Source organism: Lampetra fluviatilis, chromosome 41 (assembly GCF_964198595.1).
Source record: "Lampetra fluviatilis chromosome 41, kcLamFluv1.1, whole genome shotgun sequence".
NCBI classification, from domain to species: Eukaryota; Metazoa; Chordata; class Hyperoartia; order Petromyzontiformes; family Petromyzontidae; genus Lampetra; species Lampetra fluviatilis.
The window spans coordinates 10,123,733-10,143,078 of NC_136315.1; the positions used below are offsets into that span (position 1 = coordinate 10,123,733).

Here is a 19,346-nt window from a genome sequence, read left to right on the forward strand (position 1 = left end):
CAAACTTTTCTTTACCAATGACAACAGCAGCACACGGACATACACTGAAAAATACCAGGCACTGCCTTAAAATGTTTTTTGGGGTGCATTGCCGTGACACAAGCCTGAGGACATGACCTGAGAGAATGGAATAGAAGCCTAAGAGTGAATGGGATAAGATGGAGATGGGTGAGGGGCGCTAAGGGTCAACGAGCAGGGGTCAGAGAAGGTACTGGAATAAGCCAGGATGGGAAATGCCTATCCATCAGTTGATGGGACCCGTGATATTAACCAGATAAGGCAGGATGATCAATAATGCTTTCCTGTCAGCTGTGCGACCATGAGCCCACTACATAAAATGCACTGCTCTTGCAGCACATATCCATATGCACATACCAACATTCAGCTCCAAAACCAATTAGCATCAGCATCGCTTCGTTGATTAAAATGTATTGTAACTCTCCCAATACATGCATCAAACCATCCATGTAATAAATAAGGATTACTAATTCAGGCCCTGATCACCAGTGGATTGACATTATGACACTGCCCATATGAGCAGGAGCGAACACAAGGGCATTACGTCATACAAGGCTGTTTAGCTACATAAATGGACGTACAATGCTTAAGTGTTACATCACTATAATCTGACACTGCCCAGTAAGAGCACGAGCAGCAATGGACCATGACATTACAATTACAGTGCTCTTTATCTCAATGGTGCCGCAATGCGAACATCACCACCTTCTGACCAACATGATCAAGGTCAACACCAGCCTGCCACCTACGTCTCAACTGGCAGAAGAGAAGAGCGTTTGATTTGACATTGAGACACCTCGTCACGATTTGCAAAGGGCACTTGCCAACACAATCGGCCTTCCCAGCTCTCCAGCTATGCGTTTGGGTTCAATTAAACGCCGTCAGCCTGCTTCCCATACAGCCGCGCCACTGGAACTGTCCATTTCGTGGTAAACAACTGTATAACGTGCCACTCCAAACTGTGCAATATACCGTAGATCGCTTCACTGTAAACAAGCCCTGGGGACATGGCTGCCAAGAGAACAGAGAAAGAGAGGCAGATGCAGAGCACCTGAACTGAAAAAAATGTGCAGACAGGTAAGCGATGCACATGATAACATGTTTTACTCAGTGAAGAGCTAGAGTTGGGAAAATAGTGATGCATATAACTTGACAAATAGATTACCAAGAAAGACATCGGCAAAGACAGCTATATTGTTATTACCATATTAGTCCCAGGTGGTTCAGCGGCAGAGTAAGCAGCTGGCAATCAGGTTGGGAGTTCTATTTCTTGTTGTGGGTTGACTCAGTCCATCTGCCCTTATGCACACCACTGTTGCGGATAGGCTCACCCCCATCATAGGTAGATGTAATTTTCACCACTGGTGCAGAACTGAAAAGTAGCGATGAGCATTGCCTCAGGCAATTTGAGCAGGAAATAAGTCTGACTCTTAACTCCACTAAACGGTCAAAGCTGATAGCATCGTAATGAATATTTCTATTGAATAAATCTAAACCAAAGGCATGGACTAGGGTAAATTTTCATGGAACAGAAATATGCAAAAAAAAATGTGTTAATACGTCTCCATGAAAGTGAATGAAGAATGGCTAGATCACAACAAATTAGTTGACTTTTATAGCACCACTGTGGTCGTATATGAATCTGCACGTCTCCCACAGATTTACTGGCGTGCCAAGCCACTCGCAATAACCACTTCTTTGTTTACCTACAAAAATCTCATCAGGTCTCAAAGACCCGTTTTTCAGGAGAACCAAGCTTTGGAATGTTTGCCAAATTCTTTAATGTGTAATATTTTTGTTTTGTGTTGGAAGAAACCAGAGCATCCAGGAAAAAGCCAGGCACATGAGGTTTTCTTTCAAGCTCTGTGCAAATGAGACGAAAACCTACTTGCCGTACTGCCACATACAAGCACTTTCTATGTCAGTCGGTGGCATAATCCGTCAAAACCCTGTATCCAGGTGGTTTGTTTAAACGCATAAAAAAACTATTTACGATATATTAACACAACCAATATTAGTTATTTATCCGTTTATCTCGTTCTTTATTTGTGATGAGATTCCTCACTTTTCTGAAGGAATTGTTTTTAGGAGTTTGTAAAAAATATTTGTTCTAAGCATCATCTCCAGTCTCAATCCTATATGGCTGATAATGTCGGAGTAGTCTGAGCCCAGCTCAGATTGGCTAGAGTTGGAGTGACACTGTGGAGAAAAATTTCATTTTCGGCCATTACATGCTTGTCATTTGAATTTGAATGGCAGGCAGGCAATCCACTGGATGGCTTCCTTGCTGTAGTATTTTCCGCAAGTCACTTACCACAACTAAAATAACATGTTCTTTATAAACACTGCTGCGCAGAACTGAAACAAGCTACTGGAATCAAAAGCAGCCGATGTGCATTCTAATTAACGAAGGTATTCACAAAGCTCATGTTGTGCGAGTGAACAAGTAATCTGATGCTGATTGCACACCCACACACTCATGGGCCAGGTGTGTTCTCACAGCCGAGGTAAACACACCCACCATATGGCTGAGGCTCAGGGGATTAATGTCTGCATCAGCACCGAGCCTGTACTGATTCAACACCATAGGTGTGAATTTTGGAGATCACCTGTAATTAAACTAGTTTTCTAATACAGTGACTCGATGTTCTCAGAACCATCACAATAATGAAACAACTATTTAAAATGTGGTGCATTACTTAAGTCAGTGTAGCCCAGTCTAGCAATTAAAATAAAATGAGTTTATTCATAGCTTAAAATATAAGTTTATGCTCATGATAATGCATCAAATTAGGCATGGAAGACATTTTGTTATTATTTATGCAAGTTGCGTGCAAATAGAACAGATGAGACAAAATGAGATCGTATACAAACTAAACAAAAAACATTCCATTCTTGAATAGGGAAGGGTTGTGGATCATTAAATGCCGGTAAAATGTGTAGAAACTTTACACTCTTTACACAGCGTAATCACGAGCAGTGGGTTTGTGCTGTAATCATCCAAGGGCATTCATGCCCACCCTGCTGCCGCCTGAAATATTCTAGAAGTTTCCTGAGGGGCTTCGAGAAGGACATCTGACATGAACTTGATGGCACGATTTGGATATATTTTAAAAACCTAGAGTAAAAAGCCCAGTGACAATGTATGGAATTGCAAGACTAAGTCGGTATGCCAGACAGAACGTTTCACCACTTACTAGGTATGCCACAATAAATTGCTAAACACTCACGACGCTCAAGAAAAATCTATTGAATCACTCATTGAATCATGTATACCTGGTTTTGCAACAAACACAAGACAGAGGAGATAAAATGCAAACAGGATAGTAAAAAGAGGCAAATGTTTATTAATTATTATTTGATTATTTGGTCTTTTCCTCCAGGTGTTTCCCACTGTACTATCGTCATCATGCCACGAGATGGTGAATCCATTCAGAAATCTCACAAGCAGCACACCCAAAATCTCATAAGAGCTGTGCAAGACTTTTTTCCCAGGACTTGTCCCAACTTTTTTTTGGAAGTAGCCAAATTTTTTTTACACTTAAATCAAACTGAATTATAAATGCATTGAATTATGACGGTGAACATTTGCACAGGACTGCTGCTTAAAGTAGCACAATCCTGTGAAGCATTTAATACAGAAGCTCATCGATTATTCAGTGGTACCAAATTTTCAAAAACGCTGGATAATCACATAATTATTTAAAATAGCTTAGTTTTGCACATTCTTGTACAACATTATGTTTTTAGGTTTATTCGTTTTTTAAAAGTGTTTACTATATGACATTGGCATAAACATACAAATAGACAAAAATAAATATCCTACTTTAAAAAGTTACACCAATCTCGAAGATTCTGCATGGGGTGATGTATATACATGCAGTATTTTCATTGTTTAAGTTGTATGTAGTCTATCATGTACTGTATAAAATATTTAACACTAATCAAGAATAGCTACTTTTTTGTTACGCACATGGCGCCGATCGCCAGACTGGTTACAGCCTTTTTGGAGCGGTTCTGCCGGATTGGCCCAGGACTGCCGGATAATGTTAGAAGCCGGAAAATTGATGTCTACCATGTGAAAAATGGAAAATGATTGACAGAACCAAGCAACATGTTAACTTGTCAACATTTATGCTAGCCGAGAGCAGTTATATAAAGCTGACCTACTTAAGAAACTTATAATCAACGTAAAATTAATGTGTGCAAACATAACATCGGATTGCAGTTAAATACTTTATACATCACCTGTCATTTAAATGACATTATTAGTCATAAAACGCAAAAGCCCTACTTTATGTAACGTGGCTTTTAAATGTAAACATGCCAAGCTTTGTGTTGGCTTCATGTGACTGATGTCTTTTGTTGAACCAGGTGAGGGCAATTGCCTCTGTACAAAGAAAATCATGAGGGCAGCAGCAACTATTTGGAATTATTTTACAACTTATTTTCTATGTGCTGATACATCGTATGGTCAATGGTGAATCCTGTTTTTTACAGTTATTAATAGGTCATGGTTAGCGGTATTAGTTAAAATAATGTCTTAATAAGGTACACATGCCAGAAATATAAAAAGCAGACTTGGGAAAATGTTTGATTTATTTTAGTTTATTAAATCTATCTATTGCACCATTGTGCACTATGAACCTGGCGACCAGCTCAATTATCTGCCACAGCGGACATCAATGGGAGGGTAATATCTCAGAATCTGTATTTATTTGATCAGAATCTTTATTTAGACTGGAAGAATGCGATGACTTGTGAAGCTCTTTTTCACAGATGGTCCTGGGCCCCCCTCCACCAACTCACACTGACAAATATTGTGAAACGAGGTCAAATAACCCCATGACACACTGTTCGGGGAGACCATCAACCAGCAGTGGATTGAAACGTGCCCCTAGTGGACATCTGTGAAAAAAATCTTCTCCAGGATAAATATTCTGGTTCTGATTGAGCCGAATTTCACCATGGGTAGGTGCCTACATGTGAATCCTGGTCTATGTGATATTTGCTGCGGATGTGTAATTATTTAGTCTCTGAGCTACCTAGTTGTTAATAAAATATTACATTAAATATGTATATAAACTATTTAAATGTTAAAAACACAAGCCAGTAAAACAATTCCTTGCTATGGAAACCGCAATATGAATTACAGGGGTTTAGTACTCGCGTACAACCCAGTGTTCATAGTTGGTCACAGATATGCTCAAATCACGTACAACTCAACAGTCCTGCACTGGGTACCCAGAAACACATTTATGAATAATTTAAATATTAGCGCTGGGGCTCTGCCACTTCCCACGTGATCCCTCCAACGCTATTTCCCCAGTGATATATAACCAAACAAATCATGAAGGGCACGTGACAATTTTTTCATCTGGGAGTAATATAGGTCTGAAAATAACCAAACAAATTAACAATAGCAACTCAACACAACCACGAAGTACACAACTGTGCAATTAATTAACCGAACACCACACCATATGCACATTCACGTTTCCCTCAAGACAAAAGCTTTCAGCAGTGATGGCGGAAGGGATGCAGTGTGACGGTGACCAACTATAACTGCTGGAAATCTGTGAAAAAAAGCATCATAGCTCATCAGATTTCTCCAGGATAAATAAAGATTCTGATTCTATAAACATCGTGTGTAACAGAAATATTCAAACGCTGTTTCTTCGTATATTGGTCACGGACACGCTCCGATAGATACTAATGCACCCATGACAATAGTTTAGCCAGAGGCAGGGAAAAGGTTATTGGGCACAGGTGCCGAGAGGACAGCATTCATATAGCACCTTGTGAACACACTGTGAACACACTGTATGCGGGGAGATACACCCAGCCGCCTTGCAGATGTTGGCCAGGAGCACGCCTGTCCTGATGGCCCATGATACCGCCATAACTCTGGTCAACTCGGGATTACACCTCTCCACTCTACCATACCATTTCAACTCATATGCTTATAGGATGCACTCCCACACCCAGGTAATCACTCTGCATAGGCAATGCCTCACCTCTCTTCTGCTGCCCATCTATATATAAAAGGGAAAATTGTGAATGTGTGTCTGTTCGAATTGTTTAGCATACTTCCCAACATGCAACAAACTTGAAATTTGGCATGTGGGTAGTTTCCAGACTGTACACAATGCAGAAAGTATAAAAATAGACTCGTGTATTTGGGGGGGGGGGGCACAATAATGGATATAATATATTGCACGGCAAGTGAGCGGTGACGTCGCATCTGCATGTCACCCGCATGCGGAAGCGTTACGCAGTGTGCCTGCTGACGTCACGCATCCCCCCCTCCCCACCCTCCGCGTAGGCCGTGTATAATCCAAGACAAGAATCCAAGTCCCGGGCGAAGCCGGGTAGTAAAGCTAGTACCAGCATGAACACAACTCCAATCCTTTGACTTCTCCAGGTAAAATCGCAATGCTCTTTCGGGGTTCAACTTATGGAGCCTAGCCTTGACCAGAGTCCTGAATGTTGGCAGGCAGGTCCCAGCATGCCAACCTCCTCATGGAATGCTTGGATTGCCAAAGTCTGGACCTTTTGGGCGACAAGGAACAGCCCCTTGTTAAAGGCTTCCACCAGAGCTCCTCGAGGTGCCCTGGAAATTGCCCACGTTAATGGTACAGCTAGCCATGTTCACTCTTACCATGGCCCCCTCCAGAAGGTTCAGTATGTCAAACATTTGACCACCCAGACCACTCAACAGGGTCCTTTCTTGGACTTGTCTGATGACCTCCTCTGTCATCCCCCCCCCCCCCCAATATTCAAATATGCTAAAAATGTCCCCCCCAATATATTGATATAAAAAAATATACAAAATAATGCCGTCCGAAAATAATCATTAGCAAATGTAATCATAATCATAACTACACTTAACAAATTTCAATTATTACTACTCCCAGTTCTAGTATTACGGTATACTGCAGTTCTGCGTGTGGTTTGTCCAAGTGTTGTTGCCGTACACCAGCAGAAGCCGTTGCTCGACTGCTGTGGGGAGGTACAATCAATGTCAAACACTGTACTGTCTCTCCATTTCATTACTTTCAAATTAATAAAAAATAGGAAAACTAGAATGTAATAATATCAGTATTATGAATGGCTATATCACTGTCGAGTGTAAACAATCATTTTGTGAAAACGGGGCCGATTTGCGATTGCTAAACAATCAACCATCACTAACGTTAGCTTTAATAGCTAAATAAGTTACTTGGAAAGTTAATTAGCCACACATTCACCAAGTGACCAACAACGGCGCTCACGGGCGTATTCACCTAACGTTAATGTCTTTATTACACATGCGCTGCATGTGTAATATTTGTCCACAGTAGTAACTTTCATTTATTGCATATTCGTATAGTATAGTGTATAGCTGCACTTGCTTATGATAAATAGCATTATTAATGTTTCTTTGATTAAAGTGCAAGCAGTTTTATTAGTCAGCTTTCATTCACCGTGAGTGTCATCATGAGCAAGAGGAAGGGTGGCAGTGACATTCGTCAGTTTTTTGGGCAGCCTCAGAAAAGAAGAACAGTAAGTTGAGAGCAGTGAGAAAATGAGTACCAGTAAGATGATGGAAGTTTACAGTAGTACAAGAGATGAGTCAATGTTTCTCGAAAAAATAATAATTGCCATTCAGATCAGAAATGGTTATTAATCCATTCCTGAACATCATGGCAAGAAACACACACCACTGGTGCATTCAGAGTAAAGAGGGAGAGCATGAAGATGCCGACAGGGCAGGGAGAGCAGGTGACATGGAGGTGAGTGAGAAAAAGAGCAAATATTGATGGCTAAGACCGAATAATGGACATCACAACAGTCTAATCCTAATGTTAATTCAAGCTGAGATATTCTAAGTATGGTTTCTCACGTGTATTACAGATAATACAATCAAACCGGGAGAGTGAGTTTGAGACAATGACAGAGAGAGAGAGAGCAGACAGGCAAGTGAAGATGAAGGTGCAGGAGAGGGAGTGGAGGAGCTTGGACCTCGCCCAAATCAGCCAAATGTTAATGTCAAACCTAGTCAAACCCTATAAAATAGGAGACTACTTTCAGGAGAAATGGTTTAAAGAGTATAATTGGCTCCATGACAACCCCTGCTTAAAGGGGGTCCTCTGTTTCTATTGTGCTAAATACTTTGCAACACGAAAGTCTAAGCTTGCCTCAAAAGCAGATTCAGCTTTACTAAAGACTGGCTTTCAAAATTGGAAGAAGGCACTGGAGAAATTTAGTGCACATAAAGACAAGTGTCACAAATTAGCTGCAATGACTCAGATTCAGGAGCCAAACCCTGTTAATGTGCAACTTTCACGTGAGCTTGAAAGACAGCAGCAACAAGCTAGGAGAAATCTTATGAAGATTGTTGGGGGTGTGAAGTACTCGGGCACGTCAAGGTCTGGCATTTCGAGGCGATGATAAGGAGAGTGGGAATATCAACCAGCTGCTAAAGTACAAGGCAGAGGGCAATGGCAGAGCTGACCACCTGGCTGAAAGGTCACTTTGATTTCACCAGTCCCCAAATTTAAAGCGACATTTTGAAGCTGGTGGGCAATACAATCGTCCAATAAATTGTGCCAGAAATAACATCAATGCCAGTGGTCCAGTACGCACTTACCATTAATGGCACCCAGGATAGATCAGGAGTTGAGCAGGAGCCAATATGTTTGCGCTTTGTAGATGCAGATCTCCAACCAAAGTAATAATTCCTGGGACTCTACGAAGTGTCATCAACGACAAGGCAAAATATAGCCAAGATTGCATGTGATGTGATGATACGTCTCGGCCTTCCTCTGTCCCAACTTCGAGGACAAACCTATGACGGTGCCGCAAATATGGCTGGACGATTGCAGGGGGTGCAAGCCATTTTAAGGAAAAAACAACCACTGGCTATGTATTGTCACTGTGGTCCACACTGCGTGAACTTAGTTACACAGGCTGCCTGTGTAGCCTCTCCTCTAGTAAGATCATTAATGGGTCTGGCGCATTAATTGGGGGGCTTCTTTAATCAATCTGGCAAGTTCAAGGTGATTTTCCAGGAAATCGCTAAATCAGAGCATGGTTTCACCTCGTTGAAACCTTTCTGTCCCACCAGGTGGACTGTTCGCACCCCTGCCATCTGCTCAGTTCTCAGCCAGTATGAGTCAGTGCTGACAGCCCTTAAAGAAATGGCATCATGCAGCTCATCTGATACTTCAACTAAGGCCAATGGTCTTCATGGAACATTTCTAAAAGGGAACTGTGCTCGGCCTTGTAATGGCTGAAGACCTGATGGGGGATTTGGAGTGCCTGAACACCTCCCTGCAGCTTAGGAAACAGACTATTTCAGGCATACTGGAGGCTGTGGACCATGTCAAAACAAGCATGCAGGACAAGCGGAGGAGCACTTTAATGTCTTGTTCGAAAAAGCAACTGCTATGGCAACAAAGTTGAACCTACAACCTATTAAGATGCCTCATATCCGCAAACCAACAAAGCATTACACCGGTAAGGCTGCAGCCCATATCCATCCGGATCGCAGAGTGTTTGTACAGAGCCCAATTCTATAAGGCCTTGGACACATTGAATACACAATTCATAGAGAGGTTTGATCAAGCTGGCTTCCACAAGCTGCAGCAGCTTGAAAATGGACAAAGTGGTAGACGAGTCTCCTGAATTGAATTCAAGACTACTGCAGGTGCAGCTGGCCATGTCTGGGGCTAATAACACAGATCAAACGAGCTAACATGTTGCTAGCATTATTAGGGAAATGGTGCCAGAGGTGAGAGGTCTCCTTCAGTAAGGTGGAAGCTTTAGTAAGACTTCTCTGCTGGTCATCCCTGCCTCCTCTGTCGGGGCTGAGAGGAGTTTTAGTGCCCCGAGGAAGCTTAAGACATGGCTTAGATCTTCGATGAGGCAAACAAGGCTGAATTATGTGGCCATGTGTCACGTGCACCAGGATAAACTGGACAGACTGGGCCTTGAAGGAATATGCCAGGCTTTTATCGGTGTCAACGATAAGCGCAAACAGGCCATTGGATCCTTTGCTTGAAGAATGGCAAGTCAAAACACTCGTCATTGCCTGGAGAGATGAGATGAGAGCAGAGGAAAGGAGCAGAAACTATTGCAGAGCAGGGGAGAGGAAAAGAGATGACTGGAGAAGAGAGAAGAATATAGGACCAGTGGAGAGGAGGAGAGACGGCTGGAGAGGAGAATATAGGAGGGGAAAGCAGAGCAGAGTAAACGTCCCGGCTGCCCACCCAAGTTTACTTGTAAATATGTGAAAAACAACAATTTTCTAAACCTTGGCCACAATATCTGGGCTTCCCTTCATATAACAATGCATACATTTCTGTTTATATGGTTGTGGTTATGGTTGTACTTTATTAATCCATAATCTCTGCCATTACATACAATGAAACAAGAAAAAGGTAAAAAACAGAGCAATGTAATACAATACACTATTAGGCATCATTGTAAAAAATAAAAAAAAGTCCATCCCATGTGTTAGTGAATTTTTTGTTTTATTTTTAGCAGGAAATTAGTTTTAAAATTTAGATTTTTTTTTCTGGGGGGGGGGACCCCCAGACCCCCTGGAAGATTTGATTCCCGTCAATGTTGACTCCATAGCTATGGCCTTGATTTGGCCGTCCTGCCCGGTGAAAAATCCTATTCCTAACATACTTGCCAATGGGAAAATACGAGTAAGAGCTACGAAAACGAATAATCATGTTTTAGCCTATGCCCAAACTCAAAACACTGCAGAAATAATGGATGCGGGGTCAAGTGGTGGGGGATGGGGCTCTGCCCCTCCCACCTATGGGAGAGGGGTGGAACACTCCTCCACACTAATAATTTAATTATTAATCAACCAGTACGTTTCTGGGTTCTGTATTTACCGTATCACGGGGTCCAAAAAAATGTTGGAATGCTGGACAACATCCAGGTGTGAATTCTCTTCAATAAAAAAAATGTGTATGTGAACTTTATTGAGTGTTTGGAACCCAAAGTCTGGCCTGGGCGCACGTGTGTGGCTACCGATTACATTAGTGTGCTTGGTATTTTCACAACCTCAGCTCTCACCCACACCTGGGGGCAAATGGTGGCGTCATGTTTTTCATACACGCCTAAATACTCATTTTATTGTGCTTCTCCATGAACTGTGTGAAACCGTGCATTTTCCTACCAAGACGTCGATGGCTGCAGGAGTCTCTGTCTTCGTCAAGTTTTCTGACTCATATTGGAGGCAGAGAACGTGACCTTTAATTATGCATTCAACTATTCATTTTGTGATATATCCCTCATTTCTTTAACAAGTCAAGCAATGGCTTCTAGTTTCTAACTTAAGGCCTTTCGACCTAACATTCTTCCTTCAACAGCAAGCCCTCACCTCTTGACAATTTACCTAGGCCAGATGTGTTTTGCCTGCTCTGAATTGATATATCAGACTTCTCTCGTCATGAACCCAGTCCAGACAGACTTCCTCATTATTCTCTTTTTTAATGTTCTTCTATTTGGCACGGATCCAAATCTCGATTTTCCTGTTATTTAATGTCTTCAGAACTGAAAGAGCGCCATGCGTTCCTGGCGCGAGTCACAACGACAAAAGGCTGTGGCATGCCGTGCAGCATCCTGGCACACCACCACCACTGCCAAACAACATGTTCGATTTGCCAGCACCGGACAATGCAACATGTCAGTAAGGACCCAACAACACTTCCCATGGTCATTTACTTTAATTATTGCTTTTATTGGGTGCATGTACAAAGCGTGTGCCATGGTGATAGCTCACATTCTAAATTGCCACAACATTTTCACTATCTGCAGCTTCCATACAACAGAAGCCGACTCAAAGCAATGTTAACTCTGCTGAATAGATGGCCCAGCAATCTGCACTCTCCATTGTGCCAAGAGTCTATAACAGTTCAAGTCTTCGCTGTGCCAAGAGTGGACAGTTCATGTCCTACTCAGATTATCTGCTAACATCTGCAGGACGTTATTACCAAAGTACACTGCGATCTGTGAAGTGGACATTACAAATCGTGTCACACTTCTCACAAGAGCAGGCGGTATTGTACTGAAAACAACGATTATGTACAATATTAAAAACACACATGTCCCTGTGCAAGCCTCAAACCAGCGTCTCCCTTGAGTGAGTTCATCTCAATGGGCGATTGTTTAGTCAAAGGACATTTGATTTAATTGGGAGCTATTCCTCTTTGACCAAAAGGCAGTGGGGGAGCTTGAAGCAGTGGATAAAGTGTGAACGTGTACACCACGATTCAATCAGACTTAAGAGCACTTTAAGCTGCAGCTCCTCTCCAGAAGTCACGCACCACTGACACACTGCTGTTGTCATATGGCCTAAGAGCAAGACAAGTTTACTTGCTGTCAGTTTAAGCAAAGCTGCATAAATAACAAGTATGTACATACCCAAAAAACCTCAATGCATCGCAATACTGTTTTAGCAGGCTCCTGTCTATGTTGGACCAATTCCTTTTTGACCATTTTTAGCATGTGCGATCAAATGGAAGTGTACGGAGAAAACCTACGTAAACAACCTGTTTGTATCTTCACAAAACGGTGGCATTTTCAAGAGTGTAAGTTAGCCTATTACGTAATGAACCAGAGTACTAAATAATTAATTACATCACTTGTGTAAACCGCCTAAAACACTGCTGCAATTTCGTTGTTCCAATGGAGGTAATTTCCGCTTCCAAAGGGAAAAAATGCGTTCACTGTCCATAATAACAATGCACTTTTACAGACTATAGTATTGCTAAATGTGCAACCTTCATGTTATTAAACACCAGCATTTGTTTAAACAAATGATTATTTCTTCCTAAAGGCTTTTACCACTTACTTTCTAAAGCTTGGCAGTGGTTGTTTAGGGTCATTCCAGGACACGACATTTGTAGCACTGCTAATGGAATGATTGTGCCCACTGAAGTACAGTTCCACGTGCTGTGTGAAGTGTGTCTGTGCGTACAGTTCACTGCATTGTGATCCTGACGGCAACAGAATCGCTTACCTGACCTGCACTTGTCATTGGTGCGGATTGTAAATTTGAATCCTATTTAATTCCCACTTGCAAATTGTGAGCTCTTCGCAAAATGTGTTTTCCTGCAAACATTGGCCCTTTAGATTAATGCATGACTGCACAGTAGCTAATGCCAGGTTCTTTTTAATTGGCATCTTTCCACAATATTATTTTGTAGTCGTTGATGCCCAGCAGGTATGCTACATAACCATGACAATGGCACATCATTACTCCGTCGTCAATTCAGGACCAATTAATAAAAGCTTGGAAGCACTGACGACTGACGCTCGATTGTGTAGCCAGTATGACTGCCTCAAACTGGCCACCAATGATCGTACAACGAAGCTGACCTAAGTAAATTTGGATTCATATTTAACTTGGCCACACTAAGTTCTGATACCCAAAATATACAATGATAACGTTGCTTGGAATGGAGCTTATTTCTGATCCCAGTGATAGAAATGGCACTCCTATTGCGATTGCCAGTTTACACAGACAAGTGATACTTATTTTAACGACCCTGGAGAAGTATTAGACACGGCCATATGGGATATAAGGGAGTGATAATATTTGTAATACTTTTTTTAAAGCTTGCCACAAGAGAAAAAACTAAAGAAACGTGAAATCTAGGATTGCAACATAAAGCAATAAATAATAAGAAAATGTCACTCGTGTTATTTGCATACAGCCAAAGGTCGTTTACTTGATCATTTCATATAACTCAATGGTAAGTTCTACACACAGTGCCCATGTCCGAGCATGAATAGAACCTCTTCAATTCAAGGGGCATTTAGCAAGATATTTCAACATTGGACTCTTTATTGACCTATCACTTTTGCTTGTAGACAAAATTGCAAGACCAGGCCTTTCTTCATTCACCTTCACAGTAAGACCTCACTCTGCATTTAATACTCACAAATATGTCTAGATGGTAGGTCATAATAGGAGCATGCGGTTTTATTATTCTGGGAAATATAAAAAAGCACGCTCTTAAAATACTGCCGTGGGATTCACATGGTCCGGATTGCCACAATCGGTCTCCTGGGGACAACTGCCTGGTATGCATGCCTCATGAGGACAGTGAAAATGATTCTCATGACTGGTGCCATCCCCATGCAGCAGTTCCATGCTAGCAACAGTGCAGCCAATGTGTGATGCATGCACCGACACCACACAACATAGGGCAGTTTCCCTCGCCAGACAATTGCTCTCCACATGACCAGAGCTGGTATGAGGTTTGGTATGGAAGCTTTTGCACTAAGTTTAAGGAGCAGTGGATCCAGTTTCCATTGTTCACAGAAATGTGAAAAGGCTGCAGAGACATTGGCCAATTTGGTGGAATATTGTTATGCTGCAGATGTCTTGCACATGGGCAAAATGGCTTACAGACAGCTCTCCACAGCGCTCAAAATTGTGTTTATGGCTCTGAGGCAGTGACGGCTTGAAGGATAGTTCCGATCTATGTTTCTATATTATATACAGTAATACCTCGCCACTTCACGGTTCAAGATTCGCGGCCTCAGTGCATCGCGGATTTTTCGAACTGATTTAAAGGCCTCATTATACCTGTGCAGTAACACCATCATCATCATCCATCATCACATTCATCGAACTGCACAGGTCTGTCATCGTCGTCATTGTCATCGTCATCGTCGTCATTACTGGAGTCAAGTCTCAGGATACTACTGTCATTGGTGAGTGTAGAACACCATAATACATATCGTATGAGAGAGAGAGCGTGAATGTATAATATTAAGGTTTTACAATTAAATAGATTTAAGTAAATATATATATATATAAAGTATAAATATACATATTTTAAACATTCTGGTACCCACACACACATATACGGAAATTCCTAGGGGGCCAATCCTACTTCGCGGATTTTCACCTATCGCGAGGGGTTCCGGTCCCTATAAACCGCGATAAACGAGGGATCATTGTATAGCATAAACACTGTTAAAGTGACATACTAGTTTGACAATAATTCATGCATACGAGCTGTGGTTAGCGTACTCGTTTCACAATCGGAAGGTTGCAAGTTCACATCAAAGCAAACTGTCCAGCATTCCTCTGGGATAGATGCAGTAACCATCACTGTGAAGTCAACAGTGGTCATCCTGTGGGCAGACTGGCCCCCTCCATTGCAATATCGTCTTTCAGCCATTGAATATACAAGTGCTGCACAATGAACTTTGAGAAGGGAGACACGTTGACTTTTACCAGTGGTTATATAGTACTGTCTTTCATACATTCTCTGAAAATTGCATACTAAGAACAGAACACAGCTGACTTGTGAATTGCGTGAATGTCCAAATTGCTGCAGTGACGAGATGTTAACTACTTTGCCTGGTATACAGGAGTTCGTGGGTTCATTCCAGACCCTGACACCTGCTGTATATTTGGAGTTTGGATGTTCTCCCCGTGGTCGCATGGATTTTTCTCCAGGTCCTCCGGTTTTTCCCTCCACATTTAGAAACAAGTGCTTAAATTTCCACATGATGGACCACTTCGTTGAGCTATGATTTGTGGACAGGTCACTTCTGAAAAATAGCTATATAGTTCAGTGGGCCTAACCTGATAAAATAAAAAGTGAATAGTTTAGTTTACATGGAATAAAGTTTTTTCCCTAATTTTAGACTCCATGAAATGCAAATAATGTATTATGCATGTTGAACGTCTTTTACACCGTACATAGGCAACCATGCTAATCGGAGGTGTGGAATGACATGCTCATCACAGGGCCTCGCTTTTATTAATTTGCTTGTAAGACTAGGCCACAGTTTCATGAAAATAAGTGCATAGGGGAATTTGTTTAAAATTTCTGAAATAGATAAACATGTTATCCATCAGGTTATGGGCCACACAGTTGAATATGTTATATTCACTTGTTAAAATATGACATGTAACTCGTATCATTTGCAAAGTGGAGCGTGTTAAACCAGCACGAGAATGTAAAGTTAAGGGCAAGAGCCACCAACCATGCACAACACCAAGGTCAGAAAAACTGACACTCAACGATGTTGATGCCACCACTTCTTGGAGGTGCTTCTTTCTGCTAGATTCTGCAAGTCCTCCAGCCAAGAACTGACCTAAGGTCTGTTCTAGCAGTCCACCCATCTTGCTTCATATCTCTCCATTTTCCCCTTTACAACTCACAGCAATATGTAACATAGTACTGAGCCAGCGCTGCTGAAATGAAGGAATACATTCTCAAGTTTTAGCACATATGCAATGGGGCGGTGAGGTTCGCATGGGCCCTGGCACAAGGAATGGAATGGAGTCCCCTGATCCCTTTTTCTATTCCCACGCCTGGAGTCCCACAGCCCGTGGGACCACGATGGACACTGGACAGATGCCACTGCATCCATTTTTGAAATTACGTCAATAAATGTCCTTTGTCATGCAGTTCAGCACATTGAAGTTCTGGAGGATTAAAACTTTAAGTTGCATCTCTCTCTGCCTGAATGCCAACACTGCAGATATATATTTGGGGCCAAATATAAAAAAGAAAGAATAAAACAAATGTGTTGATTTAAAATAGTAGAGACACACTGGCAAGTCAATATAACACCACAATTGTCAGACAACTGCATTCAAGCCGTGAGGGGTGCTGTTTGCTAATTACTACCATAATGTGTGTGTGTAATGCTCGTGATGTCACTCCACATGCCGCACCCCCCCCCCCCCCGTCATTAATATTCATGAGCGGGTAGATTTTTACACTCACGTGAAGGTCGAGCGAAAATAAATTATTTTTTCGCAAATTCGCTTTAAGTTTGACGTTTCTTTATTGAAAGTGAATCTAATCAATAATTCTACGCAGCACCAAAGTGGATTTGGTGTCTTAGTTTATTTCTTCAGCACTTCAGACAACAGGTAAGTCTAATTTATGCTTCTACATTTAGATAAAATAGACATTTCTCAATGATTTTCCAGATATTGTATCGATTTCCAATTTATTTCAACCCCAGCGACCGAAAGCAGAAGAGGATGGTATCAGAGCACTGCATTTGAACAAATTTAAGGTGAGTTATATACAGTGCTACAGTGACATGAAGTGAGGTGTTTTTTGCAAGAATCACTGCCATTAATAGTGCTACAGTGAACTTCAGTGAAGTGTTGTATGACTTCGTTTTGTGCCAGATTCACTGCCATTACAGTGCTACAGTGAAATACAGTAAAGTGTTTGATGACATACTTTTGTGCAAGATTCACTACCATTCAATTTACACAAGATACAATTATACTCTGCTCAATTTTTTCCTAAATATTACAGCTTCCGTCCTAGGACGGGCAAACAAGCTAGTTAAAAATAAAAGTCACGTGCATCCAGCAATGCCTAAAGGGATTCTCAAGTTGGCGAACCTGCACACTCGTCAGGGATGACCCAAGAGCAACAACTACAATTTCACATTCAGGTGGTCAAGCCAAATAACCGGGTCAGGAGCAGCGGAGTATATCACTGTGATGTCTCCTTTTTACTTGTGGATCGGGCATTGCGTCGTTATGTGTTGCATGGTCTGTTCTGGATGACCACAGTCGCACACTAGAGACTTTTCCATTTGCCATTTATACATCAGGTATCCGTATCTGCCATGGTTTGTGTGGATGAGATTTAGGGTGGACGCTGAGCTTCGTGGAATATCAAAACACGGGGATCTTCTCCGTTGGGTCTTTCGCAAGGTGTTTGTTTGCGTTTTCTTTTGAACTCCATTGAGCTCTCCAGGCTTCATAGAGGTTGAATTAACATTGTTTAAGGTTAAGCACATGGGTCTAAACGGGCTTGCGTGACTTTAAGCGATGATGAAGGATGTTGAGGTCCTGATGAATGAGAAGACCGTTTTCCTCGATTCGCAAGACTTCCCGGAGGGTTGCAGCTTTGCAGCGGATGAGTGAGAGAGGTGTGTGACAGCACTGGCAACCATGGTGTTGGGGTCGACTTGAGGGTTCCAGTGATACACCACATTGCAGTGTTCAGTGGGACATCAACAAGTCGAGTGACTACTTCTGGTCCATACTGGTGCACAGTATTTGGCTACGGACTACAGAAGGGTCATCGTTGATGTCTGTAGCACTGATGCCAATGCTCCCCAGCTTGTGCTTGGCAGTTTTTGGACCAGGTTGACCCTTGTTTTGGTCTTAGTGGCTATCTTTTACAGGTAGTCATGGAAGGTTAACATATAGTCCAGCTTCACTCTGAGATAGGTTGTCAACATGCGTACCTGTTGAAATGGCGCAGGGAGGCAGAGCTCATCTCCGTTGGTGTGCCTGTTTCAATGGTGAGGGTTCAGTCTTTCCATGGGACTACTGTTGTAATGTAATACCCATTTTAAAACTCTGCATATTCATATTAGCATGTAGCCCTATGGTTTGTGTACTCAGCTCAGCGGTTGCAGGGAAGAATCCTACCTCATACAGAGGATGATTAAACAAGTCTTGCAGGCCATGAAACCATGTGTATAACATACTTTTCTCTCCGCCTGATGAAGGCCGCTTGTGTTGCGATTGAAAGGTCGTGGGTTTTTTGCTTTTATTATTTTCCATTAATTATTTGTATTTTATTTTATTATTTTAATTATAATTTTATCTTATTATTTTTATTTTATTTTTATATTTTTTTCTATTTACGTGACTTTACCGAAAGAACCAAGAATACATAACAGACCATGTTTCAACATTGCTCTGAGTAAGATCCTGTGCAATACGCAGAGCTTAAATATGGAGTGAAACTCAAGGATTCAATTACCAGCTTACGCTGCCTTCACAACTTGCCAGGACCAGGCAATGTGGCAGCGTATTTAGCTGGTGAGCAGTGTTTCTGAGGTTAAGTACTGTGATGCAACGTGGCCTAGGGATAATGAGAGCAGGATGCTGTACAAACAAATATGTAGTGTTTCCAGGCCAACACAAGAATTTGTAAACATGTACAGTAAAAAAATATCACCACATTTTTAACCGCTTGTTAAACTGAAAGTCAAGACGCATTGTTACAGCCAAGACTTTTCCGAAAACAGACTTATGATATGCTAATTGATCACTTTCATAGGTGAGTGGGGGGATACAGGCTGAAAGGTGTCAGCTGCTTTTTCCATATATTTACAGCATGTTCCAGTTAAATCCACCCATCCCATCTGGTTGAGGATGTAAGTATATTATAAGCAGGTCTAAACTGGCAATGCAAACAAGGCATGTCGCCTATCTAACGCTTTCAAACTAACAGTGTACAGTGCATTCTAGTTCAGGCATTGGCAAGCAACGTTAAGACAAGACAGGAAAGCATGTTTATAAGTAC

At 41.8% G+C, this 19,346-nt stretch overlaps 1 protein-coding gene across 2 annotated transcripts in view; it reads right to left on the reverse strand.

Annotated features, from left to right (window-relative positions):
- The window catches only part of LOC144946543 (CCR4-NOT transcription complex subunit 6-like), a 59,579-nt gene that overhangs the window by 32,796 nt on the left and 7,437 nt on the right, over nt 1-19,346 (reverse strand). The gene's annotated exons all lie outside the window — the stretch shown is intronic.